At 36.3% G+C, this 15,968-nt stretch overlaps 2 pseudogenes; both read left to right on the top strand.

Annotated features, from left to right (window-relative positions):
- The first annotated feature begins 706 nt into the window (after positions 1-706).
- On the top strand, positions 707-3,569 carry LOC116106855 (annotated as a pseudogene).
- A 2,165-nt stretch (positions 3,570-5,734) lies between these two features.
- On the top strand, positions 5,735-10,533 carry LOC116106854 (annotated as a pseudogene).
- The last annotated feature ends 5,435 nt before the right edge of the window (positions 10,534-15,968 follow it).

Genomic DNA, 15,968 nt, shown 5'->3' with positions numbered 1-15,968 from the left:
TGGTACAAAGCCAACAAGTACAACCTATTCAATTCGCATCATCAATCACAAATTACACAATGATGCATTCCTGTAGAAATGTATTAAACCTAATGCAACTTGATTGCAATCAACATGAAGCAATTCAAAGTCATAATCGACATCCAATAATCCCAAACCGGCATTAACTGTGCAAAAAGTGTATATCAACAAACATTCTCAGGACATAATCATTTTACAAATCATGCATCAAAAATAATAAAGTCGTCGTAATCACATGAAACGAAAAAAATATAATCTGAACAAACATACTTAACCAACGTCCACTGTTTGTCTTGGTCAACCAACTAGTTAAGAGATGTCGTGAAAAGGAGCATGGTTGCAATCTTGGTCTGGCCTCCGACCATAACAGGCAACCAGGAGCTTAGCTACTCATGGTGGTGCTGACGGTGGCTGAAGAAGCTAAAATGGTGCTGGTCATGAGGAAATGGACAATCGACAGCTAGAGTGGTCGATATGTGGAAAGGGAGACCAAGGACATTAGGGAGATTAAGGATCACGACGGCAACGATGGTGGATCAATGAACCAAACCTATTGAAATGTAGATTGGTTATGGAGAAAATGAATCGGTGGCTGAGAGGTGGATACGTCATAGTAATGAGCAAAATTACAGCTAGGAAGGAAGAGGCGTGGCAACGATGATGGCAGATTTCGGAGATTTAAATGATGAATCAGCTTAAAGGAGGAGATCGGCTACCAGGGAGTCCAAACATGCCAGAAATGGGAGAATCGTGGCCGAAATGTAGGGACAGTTACGGAGGTGGAAGGCCGAAAAGGTTCAGCGTGGAAGTGCCCGTTGACCACGTGGACCCGGAAAAAAAGGGGAGAAATGCACAGGCGGAGGGGGGGGAAGGTGAAAAGCGTGGCCAGTGGCACAGCGGTTGAGTTTGGCGCTGGCTACTGTTGTGATATCTCATCTCTCAATAAATAGTATCAACAAATATCATTGGCCCTCGTGATTGAAAAGTGACAAATCAACCAAGTGTTATGACATTTGACCGATAGCATAAATGAGCAAAAATCAACTCTAATAATAAAGTACACCCTAAGACAACTTAGCCAATGTCAAAATCATTCCAAACATCACAATTGTAAGAAAAAATTAAATGTGATTCTTCATAAATCATCCATAAATCTTTAAGTGTCTCACTATGATTTCATATGAGCACAATGGGTATTTTATCATCTTAATAGAGTCATTTCATGACTCTAACATGCAGATCGTTAGTTCTGATTTGTATTGTTAAATTGGCAATTATTGTCAAATTGAGAATTTACGAATGCAAAAATCTAAATATGGTACATATGAAAGAACAACTATCCTAAAGAAACAAGCACCTTTGTTGCTAACGCACAACACGACTTCAATTGAAGGGTCAGGGCAACAATAATAATAATGGATTGACTAACATTTGATAGATGATTGAAAAGAAAAACTTGTTATTGTATTTGTCAGACTCTATGAATAAATCAAAAACGAAGTAAATGACCAGAAAACAATAAATATTTTACTACAACTGGTCAAGTCATACAATGACATGAACAAAATATACAAAATTTGTAAATGAGTACTCTATATTTTATTTTATGGAGGTATCAGTCAGTTCTAAGCATAACCTAAAACCTAAACCCAATTCCAATCCTATTCTCTAAATAGTTTGGCACATTATTCCAGAATATTATATATTTTTTAATACTTTTAGACCCCTTAAGTTTATTAATCATAAATACTCCCAGAAAAAAGTTTTAAAATTAACAAAAACACCTCATTAACCATATTGCCAGATCCGGCAACCACCGTCGGTGGTAGTCAAATTGGACAACGCTTATAGCACGACCAGAATTGGCCCGTAGTTCCGATCTGGCCTTTTCTGGCCAGATCCACCACAGATCTGGCCGAAAAAAGCCCAATCAATGACAGCCATTTCTTTGGCCGTCGCAACGGCAAAGATGTATTTCTGTGCCTTTTTCGACCATCGACGGCCCAAGCTGCCGGAGATTGGCCTTTCCAGCAGATTCGTGGATATCGGCCGGAAAAGGCCATAAGGAGCATGTTACAACACAGATCGCACCAGGCTGTGTCGTAACGCATTTTCGGCCAAACACGACGGGGTGTGGCGGAATCTGACCATACGGGTGATGAGGGTGTTTTGTCATTTATATTGTTAGGGGTGTTTAAATTAAAGCAAACCTAGGGGTTTTTTATAAATTTTTAAATTTATCTCGTAATACTCTTTATTCAACACCCAATATTATTCTCAAATCATATCCAAAATAATAAACCAAATAACACTATAAGTTTACTTATAATGAGTCAAGTCATACAAACACACAAAAAATACAAAAAATTTATGTAAAACGATGCACTATCTTTATTTTTTATTTGTAGGTATCCCTGGGTTCTGTATAATATTCTCTAACATAATTTAATAAATAAAAGAAGCAGATTTTTGGTCAGCGGTCAAAGTACCCTCTCTCTCTCTCTCTCTCTCTCTCTCTCTCTCTCTAATAATAATATCTATAAACAATACAGAAAAATTCTTCGTCAGCTCAAGTCTTAAGGCTTAAGCTCTCTATATAAAGGAGCAACCCTGATAGATATAGGCATACCTAAAAAAAAAAGGCTACAAAATCTAAAGCCACACAAATATTTCTCTCCCTGTAGCCTTTCACAGCTTATTGGAACCCCCACGGCGGGGTGGCATAGCCATCCTGGGGGCCAAACGGCAATGAGGGTAACCTTCCCTAACATGTGCCCAGGAAAATATGCCTATGTTAACGTACACTTTCTCAACAAGTTTGGTGGCGGGCAGACCCCGGAAACTCAAACCTGCAGGCCATTGCAACCCTGATTCTGGCGGGTGCAAAATTGTTAGCACTGGCATAAAATATTGTCAGAGCCGAGATCAGGGTGATGCTTTCTCTGGAGGGGGAATGGTAACTATACTTACCTCATACTGTTGATGCCAAAAACGTTGCAGGTTATTTGTGGAATACTTTCTTGGGAGGAAGTTCAAGTTCCAGCACCTTAGGTGATGCTGTTTGGATGGAATCGATTTTGATATCGAGAGTGGTATACTAACATGGGATAACTTGCGTCGTATTTGGGATAATCTTGCTCGTTTCTTATCGGCTTACAGTTAGCCTGGAAAATAAGTGTAATTAACAGCAGTCCTCAGTGTCCGTTTCCTGATAGATTACTGGGAAACTGCAATTAAAACAGGGCTTTGACTATGTTTGGGTCAGTTTTACAACAACCCACCTTGCCAATCACAACAGGAGACACTTCGAGTTTGAATTCATGGAAAAACAATTGGGCGCCATCCTTGAAGGGAGGGAAGCTGTTTCTGGGGCTGCCAGAGCCCCTGCTGCAGCTGGAAGTGTATATTCTTCTGATGGTTGAATCTCAAACACTTCCTGAAATTAAGAAGGTCGGCTAACTTGGAGGCGTAATGCTTTGGTCAAGTTTTATGACGATCAAAATGGGTACAGTTCCACATTAAAGCAAGTGTCTGAAGCAGCGAATTAGTTGAAGGAAAGTGTACATACACAAACAACTTGGTGTCATTTTGCTTTGATTTGTCTAGTGTTCTTATTACATCCATTTGGTAAAATGAAAAAGCTTCTCTTTCTTGTTAATCTTTATCATAATTTCTGATTAGTGCGAATGTTTGGTTGTCTTGCAAAATATTAATAGGGGATTGTTGACTCGAAGTCTTGACCTCAAGGTCACGGTAGCAATGGTGTCTATTTCTTAAGAGAAGTTTATCCATTTTGCTCAGTATATGGGCGAAGTCATTAATGGGCTAATCTTGATCATCTGGCCCAATAAAACTTATGATGGGCTACACCGGCCCCTAAATAATAGATGTTATTGAAGAATTCTGTACTAAGTGTTGTCCATTATGCTCAGTAAGGGCCGAAGACGTTAATAGAGTAATCTTGATCCCTTCCGCCCAATTAAACCTATGATGGGCTATACCGGCCCATAAATAAGTAATCTATGTTGTTGAATTCCTGTCTAAAGCGCTATCATTATGCCCATAGTAAGGGCCGAAGTTGTTAATAGAATATTTGATCCATTCGGCCCAGATAAATTTATAATGGGACACTTAGCCCGTAAATAATATATGAATGTTGAAGAGTTTGTCTAAATTCTGTAGATGTAGCAAATCACATGCTTAATATTGCATAAACTAAAAAGATGAGAGAACCAACCATATATAATATATATATATATATTGAAGTGAAAAAAATATCATTGAAGTTATTGTGTTAGAATATGAATATTTGTAAATAACTAATAGATCATCACAAACCAAGGCGATCAAGGGTACATACATGCATGAAAAGTGGCTTTAAATTTTGTTCAAATCAAATACTTTAGGCCGTGGGGGTCCATAGATTAGAAGATATTATTATTCGCATTAATCATTTTATGGTTGTGGGTGTGTGTCATTATTCATCTTTTTCTAATAAAACAATTAAATTCCTCACGTAAACTAAAATTATCCTATAAAGCATGCAAACTGTTGTGCAGTAAATACATTGCATGGATGAGTCACATGTCCCAAGGTGTGATGTCCCTAAGCCATGTGTCATTCTATGAAAGTTATTTCACTTGTAAGACTGTCAAGAATTACTTCATTGATAAGTCTCTAAAGCGGGGTGTCAATCATGTAGGATTACTTCATGTGTAAGCCTATATCAGGCACATTTCACTCACGTTATGATTACTATGTGTGAGTCCACCAAGGCAATAGTACATAAACAGGTTTTTCACGCTAATGGGGGATCTTATGTATAAGCTGCTTATACTGGAAAAACACAAAAAAAAAAAAAAAAAAAAAAAAAAAAAAAAAAAAACATAAATAATATAGACGTAGGACTAACCTAATACTGGAACAACTTTAAAATTATATGTTCTTTGCGTTGATTTATTGTTTTCCATTAATCCAACATTAAAAAAAAACGGTTTACCCATACGCCCTTGCACAAATTTCATGATGAATTTAAGTACTGCTGGTTGGTTAAAAAATCGCATCACACATATGAAGTAATAATAATGGAACTTGTACGTTATATTACCCTAAGCTGTTACTTAGCATACATGAAATGAATGGAACCATTTTTTTTTTTTTTTTTTTGGAGGACCATGTTAGGATATTAATTACGCCGGAACTTATGGGTATTCAATGATAAAGATTTCTACACCTTTGTATTGCTTCTCTTCACTTGACTTGAAAAACAAATTATGCGAAGAACGAAATTAGAAAAGGAAGGAATAGATCAATTATAAATATAATCCAAAGACTTCTTCATGGAGAAACTTTAGACAATTGTTTATCAAGCGAAAAAAAGATTCTGGAAATCAGCACTTAGGGTGTTAATCGTACCTTAATTTTCTATATTTGGCCCTGGCCAAGACGGATTTTTTCTAATCATTGGTCGAAGGAGTGAAAATAAAACGAAGGGAAGAAGATGAGTATGACGAATTCAGAGAGTGACGATAAAAGTAATAGTGAATGGTTTCAGAGTTTTTTGGTCCAAATTTATTATACATGACTTGTAATTAAATGAACAAGACAAGACCGACATGTTAATATACAAAGTTGGTTGAGTCTCGAGATAGATAATTGCTAAGGACATGAGCACGGGAGGACATCCTAGCCATCACATGTTAGAGTTTTAGTCATGGGGACGAAGCGGCTGATTTGCTCCATTCTATTGATCGAATACGATTTCAAATTCAAGCTGATAGCAAATCACATTAAGACAAAAATGGTACCTCACTCAGTACTAGCTTATTTTGAATGGTTTATCATTAACTAATGAACACAAACCATTGAAGAACTTTCGATCAAAGAGAAGTTAACTTGCCAGACAATGTGAAGAATCAAGATGTTTTTTTTTTTTTTTTTTTTTTTTTTTTTTTATTTATGAATTAGTGATAGAACATCGATCCAAGGCAAGTAAATTAATCTCCAAAAAGCCATCTAACTTAATGACTCTGTAATACAACATTCATGGCTCCCCATAACTATTGGCGAAATTGTGGGGTGGCACATCAAAAATTTATATAAAATGGAGAGTTGAAGAACTGAATAAATAAATGTTGGGTCTCATGTCTATCGGTGGGTTAGTTAATATATTGCAGGAGAGGTACCTTATTCTTTGAAATTTTGGCCTTATAATAGAAAACTTTTGTGTTTCATTGACCAAATCGCATGGCGATCGACTCTGCATGAAATCTATAATGAAAATCTAATAATTTGTATATAAAATTATTCAAGAGTTCACGGGATAATAACTCTAGAGCTAACATTTCAAAGAGAAAAATCTGGCCACTCCAAGCTAGCTTGAAGACAACTCCATTGACTTAAAAGGTATAGCTTCAGGGTTATTCTAAAATCCTATATAGAGGGACCATTATTGGCATAGTGAAGCCATAAACACTTCAAATCCACAATATTTGTCGCATGTTTGACACATGGCAACAAAATGTCAGCTTCATTGCTATTCTTCCAATCCTAGTATTGCTCTAGAGAGCTCTTCTTGCTGTGGGCATCGCCATCTACTGGAGGTCAAAACGGCCCGAGGGAACCTCAAACCAAACATGTAACTCTGGGTATATTCTTTCGTAAACATAGCCTTCCTCAACAAATTTGGCGGTGGCGAACTCCACGACATGGACCCCACTGGTCACTGCAACGCTGCTGCCGGAGGCTGCAGCAAATCGCTAGCGGTAGCATAAAGAATTGCCAAAACAAAGGAATTAAGGTGATGCTTTCCATTGGCGGTGGCCTTGGAGACTACTCGCTAACTTCTAAAACTGACGCTAAAAACACTGCCGCTTACTTGTGGAACAATTCCTCGGTGGGAAATCAGCAAACGACCATTAGGTAATGCTGGTTAGTGGATCGACTTTGCAATTGAGGCGGTTCAACTCGCTTTTATGATGATCTTGACGTTATCTAAAAGAATACAGCAAGCCAGGAAAGAAAGTTTACTTATCAGAGCTCCAGTGTCATTCTGTAGATACATGGGGAAAGCGCTCGACACAGGGCTTTTTGACTACGTTTGGGTGCAGTTTTACAACAACGGGCAGTGCCAATATAGTTCACACGCGCTGGCACCAAGAACCTATAGCTTCAGGAAGAAGTGGAATTCATCTTTAAAGGGGGAGAAAATTATTTTAGGGTTGACAGCGGCCGGAAGCGGCTACATTTCGAGGTGTGATTTCACAGATCCTTCCGGTGATAAAGAAGTATAAGAAGTAGTGGGGTGCTGCTTTGGTCCAAGTACTATTACAATAAAACAGCTGCTATAGTTCGCCATTAAGAAGAGTGTGTGAAGGGTTATCAATCAAGAATAAGTTGTTAATGTTGTTGTTTTAGTACTGGTCTGTACTATCGAATAATGAAGAGATTGAAAATAAATACATTTACGTCTCTTGAATTATTTATATAAAAAATTTGAAAAGATGTGAATGGAACTAGTTTATTGTCAGTTTGTCATATTTATCAGTGATATTAATCTGTTGACATATCAAGATCAAAATCATTTATAATTATAAAAAGACGATGGTGAACAAAATTCATACGAAATCATATCTGAATCATGTCTTATAATAAAGAATAAATAAAATCCATGATAAAATGTGTCTTCATTACTATTCAAATCGGGAACCAGGGGCTAGCGGATATTGGAATCAGTTGTAAGAGCATACCACCGCGGAAAGTCAGATACACCGACGGCGTTGCCTGATGCGGATAACTGGCACCGTCGTTTTCATGTTCGACGCATAACAGCCAAGTTGAGTTATATGGATATATAGTAACGGATGGTTTAGCGGGGTCACTGTGTTTGTCGGTTGCTAACAGTAACATCAGTTGCGAATCAGTGCTCCGTGGAAAGTGCGGCTGATGATGAATAGTTACTGCAGTTTCAGCGTCACGACAAATTTACGTGCGCAACTATTGAAAGGCCTGTGCGCCTCGTATTTTTCTGCAAAGCATTGCTTCAAAATTTGTCCGTAGGACAAGAGATTAGTATGCACAGTAATTTTTTTTTTTTTTTTAACTTAATACTATATTTATAAGGATTCACGTAGCTTTTTTTAATGCCAATGTCGAAAGCTCAATCATCTCGGCTGGAGCTAAATTTAGATTATTTCGATACAGCGCAGGACGGATACAGTTGCAATACTATGGGTATTCTATCCGGTGCACAATCAGTGTTTGTAGGTCCCAGAGCCTTTGGTCGTTTTGCGCCAATTGTTTCCCTTCTCTGGCGCGCTGCAGTTGGTGCGGTGTGGGTTTTCGTCTTTTTCTACGCTTTCACGGACTGCAGGCATTTTGGCGCGATAGTACTGCTTATGGATTCAGGTGGCACGACTCGATCCAATCGGTCCAACCTTTGGCTGAAGTTTAGAAAGTATATTGACACTCTCAAGGTAATACTCATGATGGCTAAGTCGAGCACAAGCTTAAAGGAAATATCCCCAGATATTCTAGACTAGCGGCACTACCTGGGGGACTTCTTCTGCCATAATTGGTTCGTTACGATTCGAAACAGGGAACTATTTGCTGTGGTGAGACCGATTAGTCAGAGATTTTCTAATGAGGAGCAGATAAAATCAGGCCCTACTTCTAGCGCCAAACTGTTGATGTTTGATTTGACACCAACTACTCGCATGCGTAAATGCTAAAAGACTAGAAGTTACACGAGTATGGGGATGCTGAGTTAAATTATGGGTGAGAAGCGATATTTAAAGTGGTTCGGATGCTAGAATCGAATCTACGTCCTACTTTGTATTAAAAAAAGGTAAATCAAGTCGCGTGCAGCAAGTTGAATTACCGTTTAGAGAGAGAATACAAAGAGAGAGAGGAGAGAGAGAGAGAGAGAGAGAGAGAGTAAAGCTTATTCCGGAGTAAAACTAGTCAATCCCGCAAATGAGAGGGAAAACCTCTATTTATCGTGGGTATTGGACGAAGATCTCCAGCTATATATTTGTCTTCCTATTTTAGCTGGTCAAATATTTGTATCTTTATCCTAGCCTTAATTTACTCTGTCAAATATTTATATTCCTCTTTAGTATCCTTGATTTAAGGACCTCTTTTGTATATAAACGCATTATGTATTATGATAATTGCAAGAGAGAAAATTGCAGTAGACCTCTCCTATTTTTGTCAGTGGCCAGTAGAGGTGGGCAGGGACCGGTCCCAAGCAGACCCAGGCCTGGGCCCGTTTGGGACTGGTCCCAAATGGGACCAGTCACTCATGGGTCCCTGGCCCATGAGAAAAATTAGGACTCGGACCAGGCCTAAGGCCTGGTAGGGACTGGTCCCATGGGCCCAGGACCGGTCCTAGGACCAGTCCCATGGGCCCAGGACCGGTCCTAGGACCAGTCCCATGGGGCTTTGATAATTAATTTCCCCCCCCCCCCCCTCAATTTTTTTTATATTTTGGGGGCAAAATAAAATTTTATGGAGGGTTTTTAGTATTTTTTAGGGGTAAAATTTATAAATTTTTTAGACCTGGAAGATTTTTTTTTTTTTTATAAATTTTGTAAAATTTCATTTTAGCCCTCTTAATTTATATTTATTTCAAATTAACAGGGGGTTTTATGTAATTTGGTAGGGGACTATATTGAAAAAATATAAATTTTTTTGGGTCCGGGCCCTCCTCCTTAGGCCTGGTCCTGTTTTGGGACCAGGCCTCCTAGGTCCGGTCCTCTCGAGGACCGGTCCTAGGACCGGGTTTTGGAGCTGGGCTTTTGGGCCCGGTCCCAAATACCCAGCTCTAAGTGGGAGAGTTCAAGGTAATGATTACTAAATCTACCAGCATGTAAGTATCGTGCAAATCCTTCTTTGCGTCTCATTGCTTACCTGTCCGAGAGATTTCCTTGACTTGTGCAGGGTTTTGACACGTGGGCGATCTCTAACCACTTACAAGCCTGGCACTCACCCATTATGCTGACAGGGACCATGCCACTTGCGCCATTGTGCGATGTGGCTGCATCTGGACGGCACTGAACCTTCATGAACTTTGATTGGCCCTTGCTGACGAGACTCCGCGTCAGTCCTACTTTTTCAAGCATAACACCTGGAAAAAAAGTGTACTTAACAGCAGCTTGTCAATGTCCATTTCCTGATAGATTACTAGGAACTGCAATTAACACAAGGCTTTTTAACTACGTTTGGGTTCAATTTTACAACAACCCACCTTGCCAATACACTACAGGAAAAACTTCAAATCTTTTGAACTCATGGAACAACAATTGGGCGCCATCCTTGAAGGGAGGGAAGCTGTTTTTGGGGCTGCCAGCAGCCCCTGCTGCAGCTGGAAGTGGGTATATCCCTCCTAATGTGTTGAATTCTCAAATACTTACTGAAATTAAGAAGTCGGCTAATTATGGAAGCGTAATGCTTTGGTCAAAGTTTTGTGATGATCAAAATGGGTATAGTTCCACCATTAAAGCAAGTGTTTGAAGCAGCGAATTAGCCTGAAGGAAAGTGTACAATACACTAACAACATGGTGTCATTTTTCTTTGATTTTTCTAGTGTTATCCATTATCTTACCATTTAATAAAATGAAGAAGCTTCTGGTTTCATGATTTGTTTCTTTTCTTGTTAATCTTATCATAATTTCGTGATTAGTGTGAATGTTTGGTTGCTTTGCAAAATATTAATAGGGGATTGTTGACTTCGAACCCTGTTTTAAAAACCAGAAGGACCGGTCGGTCGGACCTGTGGACCGGGAACAGTAGCTTCTCGGTCCGGTTAGGTCTCAGGGGGGTTTTTGAAATATTTTAAAATTATGAGGGTTACTTTGTAATCTTATAGGGGTATTTAGAAGATATATCAAAAGTTTGGGGACTAATTGGTAATTTTATTGGGGGATTTTGGAATAATAAAAATTGTAGGGACCAATTTAAACTTTTTTAGGGGAATTTTATAATATATTGAGATTAAAGGGTTAATATGTAATTTTTTTAAAATAAAATATTGCCGACATCATTGGTCCAACCAACCGGTCCAACCGGTTGGACGATTGAACCGTGACCCGCGACAGCAAAACGGTTTGCCCTCTGGTCCGGGTTTTTAAACAATGCTTCTGAAGTCTTGCTTCAAGGTCAAGGTAAACAATGATGTCTATTTCTTAAGCAGAAGTGTTGTCCATTTAGCCCAGTAATGGTCGAGTCGGTAATGGATTAATCTTGTACCATTTAGCCCAGTTAAATTTATGATGGGCACCGGCCCATAAATAATGTATTGCATGTTGAAGAGTTTCCTGTGTAATTCTAGATGTAAGCAAATACAAGTCCTTAATGTTGCATAATTCAAAGGAGGGAACTCAACCAAATATATAAATATATACATCACAATAGCCAACTAAATTGGCGATATGTAACAAATAAAAGCTTGAAGCAGAGAAGAATATTATTGAGTTAATTTGTGTTGAATATGGTAATTTGTAAATAACTTAATATGATCTTCACAAACTAAAGCCCCAAGGTAAATACATGCATGAAAAGTGATTTATTTTAGTTCACATCAAATAATTTAGCCCGTAAGGGTATCCATTGAAGATATTATTTCTTAGCGTTAATTGTATTTGATTGTGGGTGTGTGTTTCATTACTCATCTTTTTCTTCCATTAAATTCCTCACGTAATTCTTAAAATTATCCTTACAAAGCATGCATAGTATGTGCGCTAAATCCACACGGTATGGATTCACATCATGTGTCCCAAGGTTGTGATGTCCAAGCCATGTATCATTATGTGAAGAGTGTACTTTACTTGTAAAACTGTCAAGGATTATTTCACTGATAAGTCTCAAGGTTGATCTATCAGTCAAGTTGCATGTCATCCTATTAAGGATACTTCATGAAGTAAGCCCATACCATGCCACGTGTCATCCCACGTTAAGATACTTCATGTGTAAGTCTACCAAGGAATAGTATAAACGAGTCTCTCAACCTAATGGGGGATCTTAGAACACTCTATTTTCTTATCGTCAAAATTGTCTATTTGTTGTAAGAATTAGGTTTGCTATACTGAAAACATACCCAAAAAAAAAAAAAAAACAATTAAATAAATAGTAGACGTAAATTACACCTTACATCCAACCACTTTAAAAATTATATGCTCTTTGCGTTTATTATTGTTTTTACATTAATCAAGGATTAAAAACATGGTTTACACTACACACTTGCGCAAATTCATGATGATATTTACTTCTCATTGGTTTAAAAAATCACATCAACACATACGAAGGTAATAATAATGGAACGTGTATGTTATATTTACAATAAGCTATTAGTTAGCTTATATGGATGAATGTAATCTTTATTTTATTTATTTATTTTATTTATTTTTGAGAACCATGTTAGGATATAATTACCGCCGGAATTATGTGTATTCCATTGATAAAGATTTTACACCTTTGTATTGCTTCTCTTTCACTTGACTTGAAAAGCAAATTATGCGAAGAAGGAAATTAGAAAAGGAAGGATAGATCAATTATAAAATATATCACTCAAAGACTTTCTCATGGAGAGACTTTAGATAACTGTTTTATCAATCGAAAAAGATTCTGAAATCAGCACTTAGGGCGTTAATCATACCTTAATTTTCTATATCGCCCACCAGAGGATTAATTCATTTGGTGAAGGAGTGAAAGTAAAACAGAAGAGAAGAAGATGGTATGACAAATTCAGAGATGACGATAATAAAGTAATAGTGAATGGTTTCAGAAGTCTTTGGTCCAAATATTAGTATATATAATTAAGTTTATTAAGTGATCAAGACAAGACCCATAATTTAATATACAGAAGTCCTGGTTAGTCTGAGAATATATAATTGCTACGAGCAAGTTTGAAAACCGGACCGGGAGCCGACCCGGCCAAACGGTCGGTTTCCGATTCGACGGTCGAACCGATTCAAACGGTCTGACCGGTCGGACCGATCGATCCCGTCAGCATGATGTCATGCTAATATCAGAAATAAGCAAAAACTCAAAAATGACAAAAAATTCAGATTCTCCACCTAATTAAAGTTAAAAACATCAAAACCAAGATGAAATAAGCAAAAACGCAAAGCGGCAAAATATTTAGATTCTCCACTAATTAAAGTTTAAAAACCATCAAAACCAAGATGAAACAAAAAGAAAAAGTGATAGACCGGAGAGTGGAGGAGATCGCGAATGTTACTGCAAACCAAGATGAAAAAGTGATAGACTAGAGAGTGGAGGAGATCGCGAATGTTACTGCAAACCAAGATGAAAAAGTGATAGACTGGAGAGTGGAGGAGATCGCGAATGGCAGACTGGCAGTAGCAATCCAAGATGAAAACTGAAGAAGGCGCTAGACCGCAAGAGTGCAAGACGACTCTGTATCTGTGTAGCTCAAACTCAAAAGCAAAATAGCAAATGAAAAATGAAAATTAAATTTGTTAAAGCCTGACACTTTGACTTTGTGAGTTTGTGTGTGCGGCTGTGTGAGCAACTGGCATTGAGCAACTGTAGTTTTTAATTTAAAATTTTTTTTTCTCATTTCATGTGTTAAACCGGATGGGGGTGTGGACCGAAAATTTGTTAAATACCGGTTGAAACCGTTGGTTTGCTACAGTAAAACGGTCCAACTGCTGGTTTGAAACAGTTTGACCGTAAATTTTGGTTATTTGCTCTCTTTAAACCGGAAATACAAGCGGGTGGCGGTTCGACCGGTTCGACCGCCCGGTCCGATCGGGTTTCAGAACCTTGGTACAAGCAAATGGCCAGCCATCTAAGTTCTGGAGGGTGTTTTTCGGAAGTTCAAAAATTAAATTAACATATTTGTTTATAACTTTTTTTTTTTTAGTAATACTATGGAGCTAACGGATTTTACTAACCAGTGTACTAACTTAAAGCATAGTACAGGATCATACGCATAGTACAGGTACTATGTGTGATTTTAACAAAGGTTAGTACACTAGTTAGTAAAATCCGTTAGTACCCAAAGTATTATTTTTTTTTTTTAATTTATAAAATGAGTTTACAAGCAAAAAAAATAATAATAATAATAAAATAAATAATGGGAGAACCCAATTTTTTTTTTTTTTTTTTTTTTTGTGTTATAAACATTATATACTATTTTGACTAAGTATATACCTAATTATCCTTATTTAATTTTAAATTTCATCAATAATCTTATTTTATATTTCAAAACAATCCACTATATCACTATTCACTATCACTATTCATTACAAATTGAATGAATTAATAAGATTCAATTGAGACATGAATTGAATATTTTGATTGAAATTTTATTTGTTGTAATATAATTATAATTCATTATATTTGTTCATTAGTTTATTTTGTATAAAGAATTTAAAAATTATTCATATAAATTTTTAATAAAATATTTTTTTTATAAAGTATTTGTTTATTTAATTCTAAAACTAAATTATATTGTAATATAATCGAAATATATTTTGATAATATTATTGTAAAAAGTTGAGTTAATATAATTTATTATTTGATAAAATAATATAGCACAATTTTCAGTCCTTTTAATAATAAAATGTATTTATAAGTCACATTTTAACAAATACATTAACTATCTATCAATCACTTATAAGTACTTTAACCAAACACATAATTGTTTAAATTTCAAACGCTTATAATCTCAATTTACCTATAAACATTAGCTTCTTATAAGTTAATTTTCATAAATTCAATCAAATAGATTCTAGTCATGGGGACAAGAGACTAATTTTGCACCCTTTTCTTATTTGATATGAATACAATGTCAAATTCAAGCTTATAGCAAATCAGATATTAGATAAAATGGTATCTCTCAGCAGTAACTATATGTGGAATGATTTATCATTAAAACAATGAACACAGACCACTGAAGGACTTTCGATCGAAGAGAAATTAACTTGCCAGACAATGTGAAGAATCATGTATGGTTTTCTTATTTTTCTCATGAATATAATTTGATGGAACATCGATCCAAGGCAAATAAATTAATCTCAAAAGGCCATCTTTAACAATATTGACTCTGGATAAACACAAATTAATGGCGCCCCATAACTATTGGCAAAAATGTAGGCGGCATATCAACATTTATATATAAAATGGAGAGTTGAAGAACTGAATAAATAAATGTTCCGAGTCTCGTGTATTGGCATTTGGCAGTAGCGTCTTAGTTAAATATATCTTGTAGGCACTAGGTACCTTATCCTTTGAAATTTTGGCCGCATACTAGAAAACGTTAGATGCCTTTGTTTCTCTATTTCTACCTTATCTTATTCAAAATACATATTTATTTCACTGTTTTTAAAATTTAATCTTATTTTATTTAACTTAAAATATTTAATTTTTTTTAATTCTTCAAGTTTATTAATTAAACTAAACACTCCTAACTAGTCGATCGTGCGCTATTCTGACAACTTTCGGCCACCATTCGACGGTAGTAGCTGATTGCCAACATTTAATAGGAAGGTGGGAGTGTTTTTATTAATTTTAAAACTTTTATTATAGGGGGTATTTAACTAAATTAACAAATATAAAGGATTAAAAAATAATCTTACCAAACATATTTTCAAATTCAAATATTATCCTCATAATAATAACAAAATTCAATTTTTTTTAAAATACTACTCAAAATAATAAAACAAACACATCATTATGGTTTCATTGACCTAAATCACAGTCACATGGCAGTCGACCTCTACACGAAATACTATAATGAAAATCATAATGGGTCTGTTTGGTTTAATATTTCACACTATCCTATTCATACTATTTCCAAAATATCAGTTTGTTTCCCTATTATGAAAATACTATTATATTTTCTTCAACTATTTTTAAACCCTTTAAGTTTATTAATTTAACTAAACACCCCCAGAAAAAAGCTTAAAAATTGACAAAAACAC

Source organism: Pistacia vera, unplaced genomic scaffold (assembly GCF_008641045.1).
Source record: "Pistacia vera cultivar Batoury unplaced genomic scaffold, PisVer_v2 Contig524, whole genome shotgun sequence".
Lineage (NCBI taxonomy): Eukaryota > Viridiplantae > Streptophyta > Magnoliopsida > Sapindales > Anacardiaceae > Pistacia > Pistacia vera.
Note: the sequence above shows the minus strand (reverse complement) of the source record. Positions and strands in the feature narration are given on the sequence as shown.